Source organism: Harpia harpyja, chromosome 13 (genome assembly GCF_026419915.1).
Source record: "Harpia harpyja isolate bHarHar1 chromosome 13, bHarHar1 primary haplotype, whole genome shotgun sequence".
Classification (NCBI taxonomy): domain Eukaryota; kingdom Metazoa; phylum Chordata; class Aves; order Accipitriformes; family Accipitridae; genus Harpia; species Harpia harpyja.
Window position 1 is genome coordinate 6,388,271 of NC_068952.1, and position 20,384 is coordinate 6,408,654.

Here is a 20,384-nt window from a genome sequence, read left to right on the forward strand (position 1 = left end):
CAAAGAAAGAACTGTGGTCACACAAACCTGATTTCATTAACTTAGAGGAAGTTTAAGACAAAACAAAACCACATTTTTGCTGTTAAGACTTAGCTTAAGTTTAAGCTATATTGAAGAAGCCATGCCTGTAGAACTATCTCACAAATAGAATTAATTGTAGACCAGACACATTTTTATGGTTGCATACATAACTACATTTGCTCCAGAGCTTCTGCTGGCATGAAAATGCTGTATAATTTCCAGCTTCTCTAGCAGGGCCCTGATAGCAAAAATCATTAATGCACACTAGGCTTAGGTTTTGAGGTTTTTTTCATTCTGCCTAAGAGGAAATCGTTAGATGAATACCTAATTTCCCTCCGATTGCTTCTACTCGCTGTGACAAAGCTCTTCACAGCCTCCGAATGCTTTTAGAGGTTTATCAGGTCTTCCCAATGTACATACACCAAGATCTATATATTGAGGCACACCCAGGCTTTTAGGTAGAGTTCTGAGATCTCACAGTGATGTCATGTGTTTAATTTAAAGTTGTCATTTCATAGCGTTTATGTTTTTAGCCCTCATGGCTATAACAAGGAAGAGCTTGAGAAGGTGGGCTGCATATAGTCCTCACTTTGGCATAGTTTGCAGATCTTGAAGCGTATTCTTGAGAGACCTGAGCTGCCTGTCCACCTTGGCTGTTGAGCTGTGTCCCTGAGAGCTCCTCCTCGCCAGGGCCCTGGCAGGGTGCTGAGGAGGTCCTCACTGCCTCACCCCGCACATCATCCGCTGCTCCTAGGGGACTCCTGGAACAGATCCCAGCCCATCTGAAGACAGGGACCAGCACCCTACAGAGAAAAGGGGTTTTGCCTTCCTCGTCAGCCCAGGAAGCATATTTGATGTAGAGGGCTCCTTCTGCCTCTCGGAAGGATGGACGATGGCATGCTCACACTTAGGGCTGTGCCGTTCCCACTGCACGCGTGTGGCGGGTGTGATCAGTACAGTGACTTGTCTGAAAAGCGCCGCAGGCTGAGGATGCCGCTATTGCATTCACAGCTCTGTCTCTGGTCTTGCGTGGTCCCAAGCAAAATGCTGACTTCTGTGCCTCGGCTTCACCGTCTGTAAAACTGAAATGGCTGGGTTTGTCTCTGACCCTCAGGCTCGCCTCCAGCTGTGAGACAGTGAGGTGGATCCAGTGTCTTACTACAAGGTCGGAAGCGTGACTCGGCCACACTCCAGGCTGTCCCCAGGCTGTCCCGGTGGGCAGCAGGCGCCTGGGTGCTGGGGAGTGAAAGGGAGAGCGGTGCTGTCCCTGTCATGTGGCTGACAGTGGGACCCATGGCGGTGCGGCCGCAGCATCCTGAATAAGTGACCTGTGACCAAGGGGCTGGGCTGAAGCCCTTTCAGGGCTTTTGTACCTACGGCTAAGAAATATGTGATGGAGCCCATCGCGTTGGAGAACCAGAATGATGTCAGAGCCTGGTGACATCAGTCCCCAATGCAGGACACTGCTTGTGCAGCCCAGCGCAGCTGCAGTGCCACCAGTTATTTCAGATCACAAAGTAAAGGGCCAGTCTTGTCCAATAGCTCTATGCACAGATCTTCCACGGGGTTAAAATAAATGCAATGTGACAAGTGGTTGTTTTCTCTCTGAAAGATGACTGTCTCGTTTGGCTAGGATCTGATTACATCTATATATGCATGATCTATTTTCCTTTTAAAATTAAACTGCTGTCTCTCTTTGGTTTTGGCAACAAGGAACTAATAGTGTCTTGTGACTTCAGCTGTGTGCTTAGGAGGGGGATGTGACTTGGTGGGGTAAGCCATTTCCTGAGAGGTGCGAGACGTGACTTCAAGACCTGGTGGTGCCATTCGTGTATTCTGTTCCGAGGACTTGATAAGAGCTTCAGACACCCAGAAAGCCTTGAAGAAAGCGGCCGTGAGGGAGGCGTAAGAATCTAGCAAATGCATATGAAAAGATCAAGGGGCTGCACTTGCTAAATCCCAACAGGAACAGATTTGGGGTGAGACGTCCAGGTCCAGAGGGGACCCAGACGTAGCAAAGGGGCAAGAGCAGAGTATGTCTGATGGCTGGCAGCTGGCTCCCTACCTTCAGAGGGAGAGGAAGATCAAGGATTTGGGAGTGGGAGGGAGATAAGAGCAAATGGTGAGGGTGGGAAGAGGGAAAGGAAAGGGCAATAGGGAGGAAGCTACCTGGAGACAGGAGAGACTGGTTGAAAGGGCAGGCGATATTTGCGGTTGAATTTAGACGCTGTTAAACCTCAGCCCGCCTTTGAGTTTTGAGATGCCCTGAGAATGGCAGGATGTGTGTACCTGACTCGCACTGTTGCTTCTGCAGTGAGTGGGCAGTCCCACAAAGATTGCTGTGGCAGCAAGCCTTAGGCTTAAACAATTCCTTGTTGCAATTTATCTCTGTGCCCTCTCTGATTTTATGGCATGTGGTACCATGAGAGAACCTAAAGCATCTATTTAATAGAGCTCATCACGTTGCTTTGCTTACTTGCATGCCCTGAACAAGGTCATACCCCATTCTTAGAGATACTTTCCTTAATGAAGCATTTTATAACAACTGTTGATGCAGGTAGTTGTATATATAAAATTACTGGGTCATCTGAACTCCCAGTAATATTTAATTAATTCACTGTACAAGCAAAGGAAAAAAATCTATCTCTGCAGATGAACAAAAAAAAACCCAAAACCAAAGAAGAAGGTAAGAATGGAAGAGGTAAGGAAAAAGACAGGACCCTGTTTACTTCCTTTTCATACAGCACCTACTTAGGAGAGGCAGCCTTCCAGGGTGCAGCCAGAACAGGCACCCATAGCAGGGCTGGCAGGGGAAGGCAGGGTGATACATAGCAGAGAGGCCACATCCTCTTTTAATAGCACTGAATAACAGAAAGAAAAGCTCCAAACAGTCCTCTCTCTTCCTTTTTCAGGCTCCTTGGCCTTAGCAAGCAGTGCTAAGGCATTGTTTTGTACTTTTTCTTGGCAAACTCCTAAACCCTTATCATCACCCCCTGCATGCAGTGAGGTCTTCCTTCTACCCTGATGTAGCAAAACGACAGTCATAAGATTCTCTGTTTCTGTCTTGCAGTGTTTGGTATCTGTCCAAGCGCGCAAGCTGCTGAAATTAATATGTTTTTATGAGAATTTCACTTTTTTCTTCTTTCTTTTGTTAAAGGTTATTGAGAAAAGGATCCAAATGTGAAGCAATTTTTGCTCCAGTAGTTCAAACCAGAAGGCAATACATAGAACCAGAAGTTTCCCGGTAAGGTCGGATGCCCATTCCCATACGAACACAGATCCACCAGCTTTCGCTGCCCCTGGCTGCTCTGGTGCTATTAAACCCCACAAGTCTTCCCTCTCTGAGTGGTATTGACTGGAGATTTCTTCAGCTGGCTCCCCTGCGCTTCCCTGCTGCTGCTTAAGCACGTGCCAAGGCCGGTGCTCTGGCTTCAGTCTTACCATTCATTCTGTTTCCCATCTTCTTTTCTGGTAAGTTTTGGAGACAAGGGACTGTTGGTGTCTCGTGTATCACGGCATTTGCAACAAAACCATTTTGCTCTAGCATTTTTTTCTGGGGTGTTTAATTTCAAAGATATTCAGGCCTCTGTACAGTTTGGAAGATTTTCAGCTTTAACATGTAGATGGAAGGTGGGAAGTTCCACCTGAGTTGGGGATTTGCAGTTGATCATTAAATCAGCAGTTTCGGGTGATTATAGCTGGGGAGTGCAGTGGTTACTATGCCATTTGATGAAGTAATTATCTTCCATGCATGAATTGACTCATATTTCTTTGCTATTTAAAATCAAACTGAAGAAAAGAAGAAGAAAGAAAATACCATGCAATGAACCCAGTAGGCATTATTTTTGCATGTTATCCTGATTTTTGTAAGCCCACGGCACAGTTTTCTGGTGTCTGACTCACACAGAAGCTCCACGCATTTGCATAGAAAAGTATCTCCATCTTCCTCCCCCACTATCCCATCCTCCTGCCTCAACCATCCCAGATAAGCCATCCCATACCGTCCTGCATGTTGCCTCACTCTTCTCCACAAACAACGCTCTCTAGGGCATGTCCCTGCCCTCCACCCAGGACCGGTGCCCCCCGGGCTGCCCGGCTCAGGCAGCTCTTGCCCCGGACTTTCAAACTTCCTCTTGTTCTCTTGACCCTATTTTATATGACAGCTGTTTTTCTTCTCCTATTATTGAAGCTCAGCTTCTCTGCTTTTAGTTCTGGCAGGGTTTTTTTTCTATTTGACTTTGACCCCGTTTGTCAAGGGTGCACCCTTGTCACCTCCTTAGTCTAATCCTCTCCTTTGTTGTCTACAGGTCTTCCTCTCTTTCCTTTTATTGGTACTTTTATCTCTTTCTCCACTATCTTTTAGTCCTCTTGATTCTTTCCCCTCTCTTTTGCATTTGACCAAGCTTGTCTTACACATATTACTTGGGGGATTTAAGACTTTTCTCCTTGACAGCTTTTCTTCCCCGCCCCCTGGAAGTTTCTCCGTGCTGCTGGACACATGCCAAAGAGCAAATACATTTATTACTCCAAATGAGACAACTGCAATCCCAGATCGAGAGTGACTCCAGGCGGCAGTGATCGCAGCAGCTCTCTACTGCCATTTTAACCATCCCCCAGTATCTTTAGGCAACCATGTTTTTCCTCTTTTGCTGTCATATCTTCACATCTGGGAGGCTGTCTTAAGGTCTTTGAGGTAAGAGAAGGTATAAAGGAGGGGCGAGAGTTTGCTGCAAGGCTGAGTGATCAAAAAAGGGTGCAGCAGTGTTGTAGTGTAAGTTTCTATTTGCAGTTCCACTGCTGCTATCCTCTTGTTACTACTCTCAGGCTCACTGTCCATGCCTGAAGCACGACTGTAGACAAAGTCTTTATGATGGTGGCTGGAAACTGCAAAACTGGGCACAATATCAAGTCAATCACAGCATCACCTGGGTGTTTTACATCGTGTGTCTTGGTCAGTGCCAGCATAGCAGCATCCACGGTTTTCTAGCATTTCAAAGAGGCTGTATTTCTTTCAAATCTTGCTGGGATAGAAAAAGTTGGGGTCTTCAAAGGGCAGAAGTGAGAAGATAAGGAGTTTCCTTTGATTAATCTCTCTTGGTTGAACTGTCCTTCCTCCGTGTTTTGTATTTCTTACCAGATAAGGCAGCAGGAGTCCTGGCATGTATAGAGCAGTCCAGGACAAACAGGGAACCTGCTGACACTGAGAAGTCTGATCCTCCCTGTCCACAGAGCTTGATTTTGCATCTCTTTAGGCAAATGGTGATCTTTCCACTGGCTGCATGGAGCAGGCTCCTGCTTGAGGGACAAGGATAATTTCTAGCTGTGAGATGTGAGGAGCCACACAGGTGCCCACACAAGCAAACTCCTGTATGTTGCACTCTTTCCTCACCCTAACAAAGTGTCCAGAATGTATGTGAGCACTGACCTCCTTCATCTCAAACAGGTCTTTGCATTTCAGCTTTCCGCAGCAGCAAGTTGCCATTAACAGCATATAGCCAAGTCTGGGCTGTCCAAACATATACATCAAATGCCACTGTAACTTGCCTGTGGCACTGTTGCTGAAGGGAAGGTGCATGGCACGCTGGTGAAGGTACACAGGCTTGTTCCTAGAAGATCCCTGTTCCAGAGCAGGATCTGTGCCTGCTTCCTGCTCTCCAGGCCTTTATCTAATCTTGCAGCAATGCAGCTTCACCAGATTCCTTTGGCTAACCGAAGTGGAACAGCTGGTTTCAGATGGGAATTTTACTTAGGACCATGTAAAATTCATATGCACAAAGAGCTGCAGAAGACCCAGTCATTGCAGGTCTGCCTGACCTCTTTTCTCTGTCCACATTTCCCAGGGTCAGTTCTCAAACTCTTGCCAGCATTTTCAGCAGATGCAGAAACTGTGGACCATATCACACAGCAGGAAAGAGTTATTCACTTTTTCTTCACAACAAAAGGAGAGCCACTCCTGTGACATCCTCTCTATATCTGTGGGTCAGGGTTCCTGGTTTTCTCCATGTACGCATGCAGAAATCATGAGAAAAAGGAGTCATGAAGTGCTCTTTGGAGCACTTGCAGAATAGCCATAGTTTAGATAATTGCAATTTTTTTTTTCTGGGTGAAGTTTGGGCCATTTGGGAATTGACCATTGAGCCTGGCATGAATAGGAAGGGGAAAGCTAAGTGGAAAATACGTTTGCTAGCAGTGCCTCTAGTAGGCACAGCAGAAATAAGCAAGGGATGTACCTGCTTTGGCTGGCACTTTTTTGGTGAGTAAATGCCCCCAATTAGACCTATTTCTTGGTGGACTACATTAGCAAAATACTCCTAGTGTGGCTGCTGCTATATAGCGAAGTGTTATTTTCCACCTCCTTCCTGAAGAAAATAAGCAGTGCTTGTTAAAACAGAGATTTTGCTGTTAGAACTGTGTTTTTATTACAGCGCAGAAGAGCAGAGGGCAGCACTGGTAACGTTGTGGGGATGCTGTAGGGCACTGCTCTCAGTTGCCCTGCATGAAGTACATGGGCTACGTGTGCCTTGGTGAGGAGACAGTGTGACACTCTCCGCTGGTCCCCTTGTGTAGTGCCAGGTGGGAGCACAGCATAAAGAGGGCAGCAACAACCTCGGGGTGAGGCTGGAGAGGACTTCTGTGGTTGCCGGTGTCACAGGTTTAAGCAGAAATTCGTTTGACATTTTGGAAGGGGGAAGGCAGTGCCGATCATTCCTGGCTGCTGTGCTGGGTACGTGCCGATGCACTTGGCTATGAGGATGATGCATCTTCCAGCATAGAGGAGGCTTGTGTCCATGCAGTTTTAAGGTCAAATTGTGTCATCACGCCCTTGAGACAGTAAACAGTGGCAGATTGTGAAAGGGGCTGTACCAGTAACTCTTAACCTTGACATTTTTGGCACGCCATCTAACCAATGTCCGGGGAAGGCTCTCAGACCATGGTGATGCACCGTCTCCTCACATTTTGCAGCCTTTCCTGGTGAAGGTAGGCTATACATCCCTGGCTTGGCCTTTTAAATGGACTTCTTGCCAGGATGGTGGTGGCTCCCTGCAAGATGAAACAGAGCAGGTCAGGGAAAGAGTAAGACATTGACATTTCCCCATGAGGTCTTTTAGGATCTCAGAAGAAACCATAGCTGAAAACCAAATGATCTTCAGTCACAGACTCAGAGGGGAGGTGCAGTGCATGTAAAGCTGTGAAAGGTACATCAGGAAACCCAGGCCATTCACATGGACTATGTCCAGCAATATAGTAGTATAGATATTCAGACACGCACAAGCACAGGTGGATTTAGAAGTTTTGGGGGCTAGACCTCATACGATCAGCACTGGTAAAACCTCTGCGCTAAATCTTTATTTGGCAGCGTTTCAGCCTCCCCTATTTTATTGTACCCTAGTTTGCATGTCTTGTATTACATGGGCAGTCCCCTTGAAAGAAATTGAACCAAAAGTGTCTTCCGAATATTCCACATGGAAGAGAACCACTTACATATAGCAGTCACAGTGGCTGCTCCTATTCTTGTATCATCATGTCTGTTGTCAGCCGACAGATGTGATGATGAAATGAGAAAAGGGAGCCTGGAAGGAACCACGGCAACAATTTGGATACTTTGAGGAAAAATACTTGATTAGTATGTGTGATTTCAGCTCCATGGGCTGGCATCGTTGCTAGCTGGGCAGAAATGCCAGGCAGGCATAGGGAAGAAGCACATCATATATCTCATCCCATATCTCTCTAGCAGGCAGGGGAAGTATGTGGCTTTTTATGTGCTATAGTAGCCCAGGTGAGTTCATGGAGCATTGCAGTGTGGAGGGCCGTCCTAGCCCAAACTCTTTCCTTAGTACCTAATCCCTTTGTGTTAGCTACAGAGATGGCAGAGTACAGGCAGTAGTTGCTCCAAATCAGTGTGGTGAGTCCCCGTCTTCAGGTTTATGGGACTTGCTCTGAAACTGTTCTCCCTTGTGCTACTGCAGAAGGTCCTCAGGGCAGTGGTGTACCATGCTGCGAGGATTTAAAGCAATGCAGAGGTTTCATTCAGGAGGTCTGTGCCGCAGCAGATGTCACCCTCGGCGACCATTATTCTCAATACCCTGGAGTCCTGGATAAGCTTCCCCAAACTCAGCTTTGTTATTTTCTTAATAGTGAGTATGGTGCAAAGCACTATCCTGAAAACTCTGAAAGCTGCTGGTCCGGTCCATAAAGGGGCTTGGGTGTGTGATGCTCCTCACCAAAGATTTTTACTGCGCAGCTGCTTTTATCCAGGTTGCAGCAGCATCACGGTGGCACCAGTGGTAACAGCATAAAAGCATTTAGCCTCTTTTGGTCTGGACAGTCGTCTGCGAGGCACTAAGAGAGCTATCACTACAGCGGTCAGTCACTGCTGACCTGGGCCAGCTTTGAATGCTGGGTCCCGAGATGAGAGGTTTCACCCTGTCATTCTTCTCCAGAGGCAGCTGCTTTTCCTGAAGAAGGCTTTCAAGAGCATTTCTAATGGATGCAGGAAAAAGAAGAAAAAACATCCCCAGGCTTTTACTTCCGTGCTGGCATTGCATTGCTTCCTGTGACCCTCTCTCCTCCCAGCAATGCATGGTTTTAAGGTTGCATAGGCTGGGTGGAACATATTTTAGAGCGAGACTCTATTTAGACGTGATGTCAACTGCAGCCAACTATAAAAAGATCAGTAATGCTCTTTGAAAGTGTAACAGCTGCTGCTCTACACAGTCTCTGGTGTATTACCAGTCCGCCCTATTTCATGTGCACACAACCAAAATAAAATATTACAGCAATCATCTTATTATATAGTTCAAGGAATTTGGGACATAAACTCCCCAGAAACCAGGAGGAATTCAAGGTTAGACAAACTGGGTAATTTTACACAGTTTGTTAACAGAAAGGTAATTTTATCCAGCTTTGCAACATAGCCTGACTTTTACCTAGTACTTGACTATGTGCTATCAGCGATCCCTACATAGTGACAACAGAGCAGCAAACCTTTCCTTTGGTTTTGCTGGGTGTTGTTCACATATTTATAAACCGAGCTCTTGCATGGGGCAAGTCCAGCAATATATTATTCAATATATGAAACCTATTTTTGTCCTTAACTGGATGTGGCTACATATATTTGAAAACACACTAACCAGGCCAAAATTTCCCATAAAAGCAGGACTGTTTAAGAAAATGTGATTTATTAATCTAGAGTGAACAGAGAGAAGTGAATGACTGTGGAATTGTGCTAGCACTACACACCGTCACAGTACTGGAGACGGGGTCTCAGCTGGGTCTCTGTTAAGGACAGCCCTGAAACTGTGGATGGTGCAGTAAAGCAAATTCTTCTCTAAAATCTGAACAATAAACATTTAGGAATAATCCCCACATTTCACTCTGTGGAATTCCTTCTGTCAAGGATCTTGATACATTTTCCAGGGCTGACTCTGTTTTACTAAAACGTGGGATGGTTGAGCGGCCTGCCCGCAGTTATGCAAAAGCCAGTGAGTGGCAGGGCAAGAAGGGGAGCCTGGCTGTTCTGGTTCTGCTTTCCCCCTTCCCGTCCTTTCCCTTTAGTCACCAGGCCTGCCGTTTGGTGAGCTGACATTACCAGTGGTCCATGCAATTCAATTCTCTGCAACTAAATGAGAGAGCTTAAACAATATGAGTCCAGGAAGCAACAGCTACATAAAAAGGACAAAGAAAAGTTTCAGAAAAAATCTCACGAGTGCCCAGTTTGCTGCAGTGGTTGCTTGAAGTCCTGCTGGGTTGAGCCCTGACTCGGCGGGGTCTGTCATGGGGAGCAGCCAGGCTGAGGGACAGCACTCTCCTGCCTCGCAGAGCTGAGCGGATCAGCGCGAGCTCTAGGTCCTTTCTGCGTCCTTGACAAGACTAAGCAGTGCAAAGTGGCCGCGGTGTTGTAGGCAGGTTGATTTTGTTTGTTTTGTAGTGCAGACAGGGCCTTTGTAGCGTGGGTGAAGAACAGCCTGTTCCTAAGTGATGTGTAAACTTCTCTGACACAGGTTTGAAGCAGCGGTGAGGTCACCAGTCTGCGAGGAAATGGTCGGCTGCCAAACACGACTGTTACCAAAGGTGACAGGGCAGTTAGGCAACGTGAGGAATGACTTGGCATCAGACAAAGCCGCTGGGATGGAAACGTGCACACCGCAGGACGGGCTCGGCCGTGTCTCTGAGCGCTGGCTGCACCCAGCTCCCAAGCAGGGATGTTTCATCCATGAGGAAATGAGAGGCACCCAGAAATGAAAGCAAGCGGCCTCCAGTCACACGGGAAGCTTCGGAGGGAGCAGCATCGGTGCCCAGGCGACGGTGCTGCGGGTGCAGGCCCATCCTTCCCTGCCGGCTCTCTGGAAACCCCTCGGGTTCCCCCAATTTGCCAGGGTGCTCGGGCTGTTCACTGCTGCGGGCATGAGCAGCATTAGCAAGATGAGCAGCTGACTGGGGGAGCTAGTTTCTTCTATGTACAAATACACACGCAAACACACACCGTATGGTTGTTTAAATAAAGTGATGCTGAAGAAGGGTGACTTGTGTCAACAGACAGAGATGAATTTACATGCTACAGCGTGTAGCAATATGCTGTCAGGTAAGAGCTGGCAAATTTTTTGTGTCCAGCCGTGCATACATAAAGGTATCACAGGGGGAGCTGAGTTGCTGTGGAATTTAAGGTTGTGGTTTTTAATAGCACCTAGGAAACAGGATACTGGAAATCCTTGAACACTCACCCAATAACTTCCCAGCCAGAGCCTTTATTTGTCCTCTAATAGTCTGCAGATTATTTAGGATTGTACTATACCCCTTGATAACTAAGAGCTCAGTTCTTTAGCTATCAGGCAGCCTCCGTTCTAAATAAGGATGGCTGAGACTTTTTGCAAAGCTTTTGTCTACCTTTGTCTGAGGCTTTGCGACAACTAAGTGGCTTCCACACTTCTAGAAGTGAGACGGGTAAATCGGTGGCCATGAGCCCATTTGTTCAAAGAAGAAAAGAAAACAGTACTGCAATCCTACAGGGGTGACAAGATGAAGCTGTCTGTCTCATACAATAGCCATAGAAACCTCAGGCTCCTGGTGTTCTGACATCCTGGCTATGATTTTCCACAGTGACCAAGTAATTTATTTAATCCTTTCACTACCTCTTTGTAGAGTCTTGGAGCTTTAGGGTGTCGGAATCATCAAACTAACTCCTGCAAGGCATTAGAAGGCAAGATCTTGCAATGTGTCACTGGGGGCAAAAAAGGACTTTTCTTTCAAAACAGATGTTTTCCCTCTAATATATTTTACAAGTCAAGGAAAAACAAGCTTTTTAAAAAAAGAAAATTAATTGAAAACTTGGATCCTTTTGCAATGAACGTGATGCCAAAGCTGACATCTTGTTTCTCTCACATGTGGTTAGAGACATTTTCTTCTTTGGATCTTCAGGGCTTTCCAGTTCTCCTGAAGGATTTTTCTCCTGACTCCTAGGTGACTGTTAAAAAGATAAAAATTATGAGATATTTTGTAGTGCATTAAATTACTTGCCTCTAAATTAGTATTATTTTCATCAAACCAGTTGTATTGGATATTCTCTTACTTATTTTTGTGGAATTTGGGAGTCCTAATCAGGACCAGCCCTTTCCTGACATGGCCACTAAAGCCTGGGGACTGGATTATTCTGTTAAAGTAATCAACAGTGAGACAATTACATTTTGCACGCAAAATGTAGTGAGGGGGTCAGAAGGAATACCCACTGACCTGAATGTGGCATTTCGCACCATAGCAATAAGGTTCAACCAGCAAAGATTGCTACTACCCTCTTTTTGAATAGAGAGGTTTAGCAAGAACCGGCTGTCTGTCGTGGCTAACAGGTTACTGGGAGGTGCTGGGCAAACAGCTAGTGATGTTTGGGACTCCATCTGGCAAGGAATTTCCTTCCCCAGGTTTTGATCTGGAAAGAAATGTCAGTTGCTGTTGTGAATATCAGAACCTGTTCTCTAGCTGCAAAAATATTGTTGTTTTGCTGTTATATAAAGGCTGCTCAACAATTACAATGACGGGCACTCTACGGAGGCCTGTAATAAAAGCAACATGCAAAAGGAGATATTACATTCACATATTTTTGAGCCTAAGAGCTTGTCTATACTAGAGATAGGTTTTTTTGCTGTGTATCAGTGAGGTTAAAGACACACTCTTCCTGCCTTTGTCTGTATAGCTACATCTAAACGAGGGCTTTTATCAGCATAACTATATCAGCAAAAGACCCAGCTCTTAACTCACATAATTGCACTGGGAAGGCTCCTTAAGTGGAGGCCAGCTTATACAGATTCTGCAGACGGAAGGAAGCAAGAGAATTGCTCCTTTCATCATGATGGCGTTTTATCTCGGGGGCCTAGTGCTGGCATTTTGAGTGTTGTTAACCTCTGCTATTTTAGGACTGGTGTGTAGGAGCGCATCACTACTGAATCAGGCATTCAGATACTTCTCTCCTGGGAATACGGTTCAGAAATCTGGCTGGTAAGACGTAACCACCTTGGATAAGCTCTTCCTTTGAGAACTCTTGCCCTGTTTTTCCTTGATGAAACTCCCTCACATGCCAGCCATCCTGGACCCTGTTTTACATGAGATACATGATGAGGTCCCCAGTGGATGACTCCATGACTACTTTAAATTATATGTTAATATGTCGTTCCCCTCCTCATTCAAGGATTTCATTATCTTGCAGCAAAGCATGTGAAAGGAAGAGGATTCACGTCTCCCTATATTTAAGAGAAAAAACATATGACCTGTTCAGCAGCAATTCGTCTCAAGCATCAATCAGCAAGATATGGACCAGAAGGTATGTAAATAAACTGTAGACATTTTAAGCCAAAGGGGCTGGGTCAGATTATGGATGTACTAAATGTGCCAGTCTTGAGCTCTGGCTTGATGAAAAATGAGGGTTTGGCAGCTTAAGGAGGTGCTGCCTGCCACTCCCTTTGCCACCTCGCTCATTCACACTCCTCTCCTTGCAGCCCTTCACCCTGACAATTGTAGTGACTCAATTGTTTATGGGGCTGGGCTGTGAAGGAGATCTGGGAATAAAGCCAGTTTAAAAAGAGAGAGAGAGGGTGGGATAAAAGGAAGGAGGCTGCATTTCACTGCGAGCCAGTATGGCCACTGAAACCCCATGGTACCATAACACAGCCTTCTGCAGTGATGGGGAGAGGAGCCACAGTCTCTCCAAGAGGAACATCTGCAAGCCAAGAAAAGGCACAGTTACTAGTGCAGCCCATACACAAACATAGATTTATGACTCTGCCCTGCAACAAAGGATCTTGCATTACTTTTATAAGAAAGGATGTTACTGCTTATCTCCTTTGAGGACAGCCTACTCACAGATAAAGAGAATGGGAAGTCTTGTCTCAGTAATTTGTCCTGTGCTGTCCATTAGGAAAACAGAGTGAGGAGGTTTTAGCTCGAAGTTTCCATCTTTGTTCACCAGCCTCGCACACCATAGTCTGTTCTAATTTTATTATCCTTGATGAGAAAAAAAAAAAGAGAGAAGAAAATTATGTCAAAACACTGTCGCCAGTCTGAGGGGACTTGTGTGATTCTCAGCAGTTCTGCTGCGCAGCAGATTTCAGTCTACTGTTGTTGCCACTGTGAACAACTTCCAAGGTCCACAAAAGCCACAAAGGAATGGAATTCAATAGATTTAGTCCCACTGTGCAGGATCTGCCTCTCCACTAGCAGTCCACAAACCAGAAGAGGTTGAAATTGCCTGCTGAAGTGCAATTCTACTCGCATGGAATAAGGGAGATAAAAATACACTTCCTGCACTGAAAAGATGTTCATTAGAGCAGAAGAGCACAGGTAGGGAAGCAAACTATCTAGTGATCTGACTATTGCAGGAACAGCAGGATGGCTGGATTGGTGTGGCTACTTCTTAGGGTGCGGTTTGGTATTACAGCTGAGCTGATCTAGAAGCTAGTTGCTGCCTGTGCTTCCTGTTTGCGCTGCTTTCCTTATATTGCATCTAGTGGCTGTATGGCCACAGGGCGAATCTGTTCATCTGGCTGATAACAGCGGCAAAGTAACCGTGCCATAAAAATGAGTAGTTTTCAGCCAGATCAGCCAGCTGAATCAACTCACCCTGAAGCCACTCTGTTGCTAGATTCAGCACAAGAGAAAGGGCAGGAGAACGCAGCTGGGAGCAGCAGTGGAGTGCAACCACTGCTATTCGGCATTAGCTCATTCATGGCCCTAACTGCAAGCTGCCTCCTGAAAGGACAACCTGCTCCCATTTTCCCTTCCCTGCCCCCGGCAGTGTGTTTCTGCTGCCGCCAGTGCTTTCCTGACCCTTTGGTGAATCAGGCCTGCTCTTTAAGCCATCAGAGAACCAACCTAGGAAGCGAATAGTTTTCTCCCTGTTTGATAAGGTGAAGGGGATTGCTGAGAGGTCCAACAAGCCTAAGAGCTGGCAACAAGGATGCTGTGTGGTGCGTGGCAGGGAGCAGACCAGGGTGGCTCCCTCTGACAGCAGCCATTTCATGAAACCTCATTCTCAATTTAACCCAAAGCAGGAAAAAAAACCCCAAACAACAACATAAAAAAGTGAGCCGTTGCTGAGCAGATGGGAACCAGCTGCACGCTCTCCATTAAAGAAGAGTGCATCTGATAATTAGATGAAGAGGGACAGGTTTAATGTGTGCTTTTGAAATGTATGTTATCCTTCTGCTTGCTGAATGGAAGGAGTGACATGACTAGTGCCATGTATTGCACACATAGCCTTGCTCTTCGCAAGAGACAGGCAGGACAGTCAGCAAACAGTTTTGCAAAGAAATCCTTTCTCTGCCTATCATTTCCCATGCCATTGGGGGCCCAAAGGTAGATACAGTTCATTTGTGAATAAAGCCAGAAGGAAAGGACACTGGAGGGAAGAAGCTGGTACGTAGCACAGTGCAGAGGAGGATGTGTCTGGAACATTAGAGCTCAGGGGCAGGGGTGTGACATCTCTGTCCCCTTTGGGGACATGTGCTAGTTGGGGTCAGACCCTGACCCAGAGTTACCACTTGCTTTGGAGGTGTTTTAAAAGAGCATCCATAGGTGCTCTGAATTTACATGGATGGAAATCATTCATCTGCGTGTTGATTCACAGTTTTTTCTGGGCAGATAGCCAAAAATGCAATTGCTAATTGCATCAATTTTCATGTTCTCTCTTCTGTAAAATCACTTTATTAGAGGAGTTGGTTAAATTCAGGAAGTGCTCAAATTCCCGGCCGTATCTTGTTTAGCAAAGACTTCTTGATAACAGTGCTGTACTACTTCTCCCAGCTCATGTGCCTGTAAAAGGCATGATTGTGTACACAGTTAAGCTGCTGCAGATGCAATCATATCAGCATAAGATAATTAAACTGGTATCACTTATTTTATTAGACTGAACTGTTCCTTTATGATCACCTGTAGCTGGCATAACTGCGTCCATGCTATGGGATGTTTGCTGTCTGTCAAAGTGGGAATATTTAAGGAAGATGGACTTTAGCATGTGTATATTTCCTCAGGAGTCGCTCTAGCACTCTGTCAATAAACCCAATTTCAGCAGTGTTTGCTGATGTGGCTAAAAAGGTGTTGCCAGACCCTACATCCGATTAACTGTTACTCTGCACCTCGTGTAATAATTTAGAGAAGTCAGTGTGAATGTCACCATAAATTACTACAGAAATGCAAGGCAGCAGCGCAGTGAACGGTGTTAGCTTCAAAGCAGAGACAACTATTATCGACCCCACTGTAAAGGGGTCCCAGAAGGGACTGAAGTAGTCTGCAAAATTGCAACTGTACTGCTGTCTTTCAGAGTTGTCCAATGGGATGTGAAGCAAACGGCACTGTTTGCTCTTGGGTGCCAGGCAAGATTAGACCATGCTTTAAAGGAGACCTCTTGAAGGAAAAATAAAATGGAATTGTGGTTATTTTCAGGCATCAACCCAAATAGCATACGGGTTTCTACTCGGAAATTGCATACAGGCTTCTACTTGGAAAATTACCTTTCTCTTTTTTTTTTTCCTTCTCTCTCTCTGTTTTTGGAGCTTTCATTACTTCTTAGGAAAACTGACTCTATTCAATCCAGAGGAGACCGTGGTGGGGGTCTTGCAGAAGTGGATTCAAAGTGCTCTCTTGCTTAACTGAAAAGTAGAAACATAAAATCTTGAGCTGGCTTATTTTTCTCCACAGACATATGACATTTGAATAAACAAGTAGTAATGAAAAAGGACAGATTTAAATGACTTGAGAGAATTTTCTCTCAATGAATTCTGTGGTGCCATTACACACTTTGTTGTCCCAGATCTGCCAATCCCAGTAGGTCCAAACCCAATTTACTGTGCAGGCACAAATGGTTGGAGTGTGATCCTTGAATTTAATGTGTCCGGAACATCTAAAGAATTACTGAGAAGTTCCACTGTCTGTCAAACATACAGTAAGATCACCCTGGGCTCCTAAACTTCAGGAAAACCAATAAGCAGCCACAAAAAAAGCAGCTTGTTGGTAGATGAGGTTGAGTGGTCACCAAAATGGGCAACACTGGCAGATTCACTGTAGCTCCTGGGACAAAGATATTTTCCAACAGGCTTCCAAAAAAAAAAAAAATCAATTTCTATAAAATGACTGTGAGCAACAGAACTATAAGGGGAAAAGAAAAATATTTACATACTCTTTAGTTTAGATTATATCAGCCAAAGCAATGTAGAGACATAAGCACAAATCAAATTTGTTTTCCTTTGTGTTGCTATTAGAGCTGGGAGTCCACTACGCTGTAACAGTGCCTCCATGGGTGGTTTTAGAGTCCATGGGTGGTTTTAAGATCAGCTCCTAACCAAACAGCTTGTATCTGTCCTTTAAGGAAAGGCAGACAGACAAAGAGAAAGCCTGTAATTTAAAGTAAAAGAACTTGAACACTTTCTTCCTTCTGGTCCAGGTCTGTTCAGGCAGTACAACTCTCATGAATGCAAAATGAAGACAGTAAAAAGAGGAACAGAACTGTCATGTTCTGGAAAAAGGTAAATCCTGTTACTACTCACAATTGCCAAACCTTGGGGAATTTAATTCTTCCATTAACCTGGTCACTCTCCCAGAGATACACGTAGCCTTTTCTTCCAGGCAGTCCACTTTCCTCTCTTGCAGCTGCAGGAGCTCTGGGCTGGTATGATAACGCTAGGGCTGGGAGTGATGTTCGCACCTGGTTTATTTAACATAGCCATTCCTGAGAAGCTGATAACAGTATTTTCATAGTGAACGATTTGCATTTCTGAGCCCATAGCACAGTGCCAGACCCAGCTGCTCGGTGGTGTTCATTTGAGATAATCAAATATTTAGCAGCCATTGCTGTAGCAAACGCTGCATTAGGCCACATCTCACAAAGCGGGGCTCCTTCCTCTGTTAGCCACCACCGTGCAAGTGGAACTCCTCCAAAGGACAGCCTCTGCCGCAGGAAGCCCACGGGTTTCACCCATGGGTACCTGGGAGGAAGGGCTGACAGTCTGGTACCTGCAAACACCAGGAAGAGTAGAAGAGCTGTTTGTTTAAGTGAGACTACTGCTCTATGAATGTTTTAATGGTTCACTGTACAATTGCAGTGAGTAGGTTGCTATTTTTAAATGTTAAAACATTCACCAGCTTGAATTAAATAATTGATTTATTCTGTATAAAGTTTCTAGGTCTACATTTCTTAGTGGAGGGCACTGTTGCTGGACTAGACTACCTCTCTGGGACTTGTATTTCTTCTGTGTTTCTTTTCCTATGCAGAACCAGCTGTTACAAGAAATAAATGAATAATTTACTGGCTCAAATTAGCATTTTCATCTTATCTGTGAATTAAGCTAAGGTTTTTCTCAAATACATGAACCACTGGGAACTCTTTGTCATAATCAGTTGGGAGATACTTCTTCATTTACAGGATTCACAAGCAATTCACTGAAGGTGTTAGAAGTCATACTGGCTGCATGCCAGGGAACAGCCAGGGCCAGCTGCTCCCTCAGGGCCGGGGAGCCAAGGGGGCCGGGAGTGTGAGCCAGCGGGTCGGGGTGCAGGGCAGGATCTGGGGGCCCGTAGCAATAGATCAGGTGGGGGCCAAGGACAACAGCCTCAGCTGAACCAGCTCCCAAGGGCCAGGGCTCAGTGCCGGTGGTGGCCTCCCTGCCGCACTGCATGGGAGCGTTCTCCATGGCTGCGAGCGGGCCCTGAGCCCCGGCAGCCAGACCTCCAGCAGCGGGGAGGATGTGCTCAGGGGCTCGTGGCTGCCTGGACACGTAGCTCCGGGTAAATCTCTATTTTATACCAGATGAGCCAGGATTCCACACTGTAGCTCAAATAACCATCTCTGTAAAATCAAAATTTTCTTCTGGAAATATATTTTGTCGTTTGTTATTACATTATGCCAGACCAGGACTTCCTGACTCCTCTCAAAATTTGAACACCCATTTTTTTTCTAATATATCATCTCACAGCTATTCCCCTTCCTATATGTGTTCATGCACTCAGCTTGCCCACCAGTTGCACATCACAGCATTTACTGACGCTGCAGTGTAACAGCAAGTTTCTGTATTTACAAATCCGCCTTGGCAGCACCATGAAAGAGAGGAGAGTTGATGTAACATGTCCGTTCCATGCTCACCAGACAGCTGTGCTATGGGAAAGGCAGGCAGAGAGCCACTAAGGGCAGCTCAGCACTGCCTGGTGGCTCTCCAAAGAAGAGGCAAACCAGGTTACAGCACTGTGCCTTGGCCATGCCTCGGTCGGACGCAGCGCTACCAGACACGTCTTGCTTCGACTCTCCAGCTGGGACCTCTCCAAGAGACTACGTTGTGCTTTGTGGAGAAACCTGCTCTGCTGGCGCCAGCTCGCATGCCCGTTGCATGGTATAGCAAAGCTGGCACAAGAAGAGAGCAGTAGTCTCACATTTGCTAAACGTACCAAACATTTGCTACGGGAGAGAGCCTGTCAGGAAACAAATCAGTTTTCTGTAATTATTCCCAAAATCAGCTTGTCAAGCAAGATGCTTGTGGAGCATCTTGGATTTAGCTTGGCCTCCAAACACATAGGCAAACTAAGGGCTGCCTGGTTTTGGGCCAGCCTCCTACCAGGAAGCAGAGACACCTCTGGTTTTGCTAGTATATAAAATGAAGTAAATATTTTCTTCCATTTGGGTGAAACATAGCAAATCCAGTAGGGATCAGTCAGAACCTCAGTTTCTTTTACTCTAAGGATGCATTTTAGGATAAAGAATTTAGAGTTTCTTAAAGCACGAACTTTAAGATTAATCTAACTATGGTTAAACTGTAGAATCGATGCCATAAGAAAATATTTATAAAGCATAAACTCCTCAAGCCAAGCAGGAAATGTGTCAGATCAAAACTTTGAAAACAGACATTTTAATACAAGTGACTTTATAAATGAACAAACAAATCTTAAAGTGAAGTTGGATCTGATGCTGAAGTGACAGACTTGTAAAGCAGGGTGCAGGCTTGTATGAGGAGATAAAATCATCTGTTCTGCTGTTAGTCTGGTCCATGAGATAACACCAGAATATCAGTATGGAGAACTGTGTGCCCTGGAGAGCTCCAACTGTCAAAGAGGACAGTACACACTTGTTCTGCAGTCTTTGGCAGGAAAAAGCAAACAATAGGGTGTTACATTCGATCCTCAATCAAAACAACCAAACCCAAGACGCTAGTGAAGAAGCTACAAAGGATTTCCAATTGGTTGTAAAATTTCTTTTGAAGCTTAGCTGACTAATCATCTGAATCAAATTCTGCCCCATTTGTAGTAAACAGTGCCCTGCGTGGCATTCACTCTCCCAAGAAATACTAACTGGAAATTAAGTACTTTAAATTAGAGCTTTACATTTCTTCTCCCTTTTGCCCAAAGGCTTCAAAGCACTTTATAAATGTGACAATAAAATCCCTTCAGCATTCTTGAGAGATCAGCAGATGGATCTAAAGCTACCTTGAATGGTAGATAAACTCCTAGGCGGTGTGACCGACTTCAGAGGATAACCGCAGAAATGGGCAAAGCACTGGGGACAGGGGGACTCCCACATGCACCCCTGAGTTTCAGGAGGTTGCAGAGCTGTGCGGTTCTCTTCCTTTGCATCAGCTTCATGCACCACCAGACAGGGATGCCCCACTTTCCAGGCGTGCAGTCTGCGTCTCCGTTTGGGTGAGAAACATGACCAAAAGCACTTCATGCTAACGCAGCCTTTCCCGAAATCCTGTGAGGAGGATTGCTCGCGCTGGTAATAAACCTCCTTAGATGTATGTGGGAGCGATGCTCTCCCCTTGCGTAGCACACGATAATAGTATTGTTGTGAACCGTGTTTCATGGTCACAAGGGGGTGAGCTAATTGCAGATACAGCTCTTGA

The 20,384-nt window shown here is 45.6% G+C and overlaps 1 long non-coding RNA gene across 1 annotated transcript; it reads left to right on the forward strand.

Annotated features, from left to right (window-relative positions):
• Window positions 1-12,228: 12,228 nt before the first annotated feature.
• On the forward strand, window positions 12,229-17,860 carry LOC128150551 (uncharacterized). Its single transcript, XR_008238090.1, has 3 exons — window positions 12,229-12,507; window positions 12,716-12,829; window positions 16,943-17,860. It is a non-coding gene; the product is annotated as an uncharacterized LOC128150551 (long non-coding RNA).
• The last annotated feature ends 2,524 nt before the right edge of the window (window positions 17,861-20,384 follow it).